This window comes from Bison bison, unplaced genomic scaffold (genome assembly GCF_000754665.1).
Source record: "Bison bison bison isolate TAMUID 2011002044 unplaced genomic scaffold, Bison_UMD1.0 scf7180017864162, whole genome shotgun sequence".
In the NCBI taxonomy this organism is placed as follows: Eukaryota; Metazoa; Chordata; class Mammalia; order Artiodactyla; family Bovidae; genus Bison; species Bison bison.
In genome coordinates, this window is record NW_011494734.1 from 1,122,037 (window position 1) to 1,125,723 (window position 3,687).

The 3,687-nt window shown below is 50.2% G+C and overlaps 1 protein-coding gene across 7 annotated transcripts in view; it reads right to left on the bottom strand.

The window, feature by feature from the left end:
* The window catches only part of ATXN7L1 (ataxin 7-like 1), a 257,762-nt gene that overhangs the window by 59,888 nt on the left and 194,187 nt on the right, over positions 1-3,687 (bottom strand). The window contains exon 1 of one of the 7 annotated variants that reach the window (XM_010841449.1): positions 1,025-3,013. The exons of 5 other annotated variants lie outside the window; for them this stretch is intronic. The gene's annotated coding sequence lies outside the window, so the exon portion shown is untranslated. Of the gene's footprint in view, positions 1-10; positions 102-1,024; positions 3,014-3,687 lie in introns of those variants that run through there. One more of the 7 variants, XM_010841445.1, reaches the window with a different exon arrangement.

Here is a 3,687-nt window from a genome sequence, read left to right on the forward strand (position 1 = left end):
AGTTGGCAGTGGCAAACAGGAAGTTGTCTTGAAGCAGGGTGTGGCTTTGCCCTGTCAATGTACGCGCACAGAGACACCACTTGTTTTTCCCCCCTCCAGCCCTTTTCTGTTTCCCTCTGCTCCTTTTTTTTTTTTTTTTAAGGAGCAGAAGGTCTGAATTATTTCAGTGAAAATACTTTTTTTTTTAATATGATTTAAGATCAAACATCATCACCATACAAACAAAACCCAAGGGTAGAATAGAAAGGAGTCTAAAATACAACAAGGGTCTATTTCACTATCATTAGCCACTTGCTTGTGGCACTGAGTTAGTCCCTGGCTATGCATGAGGGGACGTGAGCCCTCCCTTGGTTTTCCTGGGCACACGGGAAACCAGACCCGCTAGAAACCAGGCCAGGTGTGTTGCCAATCATGCTCGGGCACCGACCAGTCCGCCAGGGAGCCAGCCACCAACATGGACTCAGGGCCTGCTGTGCACGAATAGCAAAGAAGGAAAAACACAGGTTGCCAGTTTCCAGCAATTTTTAAAGTGCAGCGAAAGAGACCCGAAACATTTCTTAACACTGCTTGCATATAAAAATAAGTGGTGTTTTACCAAGAAAAATCAGTGGCAAGTAGATAAATGCATCAAGTGTGGTTGGAGCTGCACATACATGCAGAGAAGTGGGGGTGATGGACTGCTAAGGTTCAGTGTCACTGCTTCCCGGGGCTAGGAGAGGTGTGCTAGAAAAGTTTCCACTCTATTCCTCCTCAGGCCCCGAGGCTGGGGCCTCCAGAAGGCCTGTCCAAAATAGACTGGTCCCCAACCCAGCCTCCTACTCCTGACCTCTTTCTCAGGCAGCTCATCACCCCACTCCATGCCTCAGCCCTGTCCCAGTGCCAGCCCACAGCCCAGGAGCACCGTCTAAGCTCAACCTCAGACTTGCTAAATGGATCGCAGGCTGACAGCATGCTCCGCCCGCTGTGACCTGGGCCCAGCCCCCGGCCATCCTGTGTAGCAAGTGTGCCCTGCGCTCACACTTACACATCCAGGGTAGACAGCCTCGCCATTTGGGTAAGGAGGCTGAGCCACTGACACGCTGGGCAGCACGACTGTGGGAGCCGTTTGCTGGCTCCTGGCTGAGGGCCCTGGCCAGTCAGAACGCACGACTTCCCCTTTAAGAGAGCACGCCCAGATGCGATTAGGGAAAGGCAGAAAGAAAAGCCCGGAATGGCCAGGGTTGTATCCTGAATTTGGCAGATGAACTTGGGTTTGCCTGAGCAGCACACACAGGAGGTGTGGTCGGAGGAGACAGCGTCCTCAGAGGAGGATCGGAGCAGCCACCGGAGCAGCCACGGTTGGGAAGGGCCGGGTCCCTCCTGCAGCTCCATTGCACGATGGCCCCTGCAGGTTGCCTGGGACCCTGGCCTGGCCTGGTCCCCGCGCCTGCAGGAACCTCAGGCCTTTCCGCTCTCCTTTCCCTCAGGGCCTGTCTGTCCTCACGGGCAGAGTCCACTGCAATATCCAGCACTATGTTTTGGAGAGACGTCATTATAAAGATCGAAAAATACTTCTGTATTTTTGTCCAGAAACAGTTTTGGACATTTTTACTGTGAATTCAAGTGGAGAGTTTTTATTCATTCTTTATATTTAGAAAGTTTATTCCTTGATCTTGGCAGGAGACAGTAGATTTGGGGGACAGGGGAAGGGGATGTCTAAAAAAGACAATGGATCCCCAAATGTCACGTGCTATATGATTCCACTGATACAAAATACCCAGCATAGGTAAATCCATAGAGACAGAAAGCAGATTAGTGATTGCCAGGGGCTGGGGAAGGAGAGAGCGAGGAGTGATTGCTTAAGGGGTACAGGGTCTCCTTTGGGGGTGGTAAAAACACTTTGAAGTCAGATAGAGGTGATGGATGCAGAACACTGAACAGACTGAGTGCCACTCAACCACAATTCAGGGCTTTAGGGTGATTAATTTTGTTATGTGAATTTTACCTCCATTAAAAAAGAAAAAGAGCAGTATAGTGTGTTTTAGGTATTTTTATCTTCTACTAGGATCTCTCCTGTGTTGCTTGCAACATTTCCTTGTAAAACTTGCCTATTAATCTTAAGTTAACCCTGGCACAAGAGTATACCCCTTTTAACAAGAAGTAAAAACAAACCTTTAAGACACAAAGGCTTTCCAAGACGCAGAAGTATGCCTCTACTGGAGAATTTCAGACTGTGGGAAGACAGCATCATCTCAGGCACGTAAGCTGGGCAGTGCTGACTTGGCCTTTGCAAGGCCACCTCAGGTTGGGACTGTCTCCAGCAGCTTGACCATATAACCAAAGCCAGAGAAAGAGAGTCTCCTAAGGAGAATTATTGTAGGAGAACATGATTTTGAGTCTCTAACTTTAGGCTTCCTTTTCTCCTCTTTCAGAGTTTCTTCCCAGAATATAGGAAAACCTGCTTCTGGCTGGAGAGGGCTGTGCTGCTTGAGGAGGCGGGACTGGCTTCTATAATCCATTTCTTTGGAATGGAGCCAGTGGGAATCAGGGAGTGTGGCCTGACCACCCACCTAACCTAGCCCCACTGGAGGGGGCTGGAGACAGGCTGCTCCCAAGAGTAACCCTGTGAGCCTTGTCCTCCAGACCCTAGGCCAGTGGGTCAAGGGCTCACAGGCACACTCCCCCCACTCAGGGGACTGTCAAGAGGAGGCCTGCTGGATGTTGCAATACCCAGAAGAAACGCAGATGAAAGGGTAGGCCCCATGGCCTGGGAGTCTGAGTCCTTCCAGAAACATCTGTGAGTAACTTTCCTACAGTCTGCTGAGAGCTCCAGGAAGACCTGGAGGACAGAGATGTCACAGCTTCCTTGGGGCTGCTCTCTCCCAGAACCCTCTGCTCCTTCTGGTGTACTTCCCCTGCCTCTTTCAGCCTGTTCTCTCTGCTCATTTCAGGTACCAGGTAATAAGTAGGTGGCCTAGCTTTTCAGGAAACAGATAAGATGGGGACTTCCCTGGTAGTTCAGTTGGTAAGACTCCAAACTCCCAAGGTAGGGAGCCTGGGTTTGATCCCTGGTAAGAGAACTAGACCCCACATGCCCCAGCTAAGAGTTCACACGCGCCAACTAAATATTCCACATGTCAAAACTAAAAGAACCTGCCTACTGCAAACAAGGTCGACGATCCCACGTGCGGCAACTAAGATCTGGCACAGCCAAATAAATGAACAAATATGCTTTTAAAAAAGAAAAAGATGGGGACTTCCCTGGCAATCCAGCAGTTAAGACTGTCCTTCCACTGCAGGCGGTGCAGGTTTAATCCCTGGTTGGGGAACTAAGATCCTGCATGCCAAGTGGGGGGGCCAAAAAAGATGAAACATATATACAACTCTGGCACCTGAGGAGCAGCAAGTTTAGAACCTTAATTCTAAACATACAAACAGGCAGGCTGGGCTTCCCTGGTGGTTCAGTGGGAAAGAATCTGCCTGCCAATGCAAGAGACACGGGTTTGATCCCTGATCTGGGAAGGTCCCACATGCTGAGAAGCGACTAAGCCCGTGTGCCACAACTATTGAGCCCATGCTCTAAAGCCCATATTCAGCAACGAGAGAAGCCACTGCAGCGGGAAGCCCATGCGCCACGACTAGCGAGTAGCCCTTGCTTGCTGCAACTAGAGAAAAGCCCTCCCAGCAACAAAGGCCTGGCACAGCCAA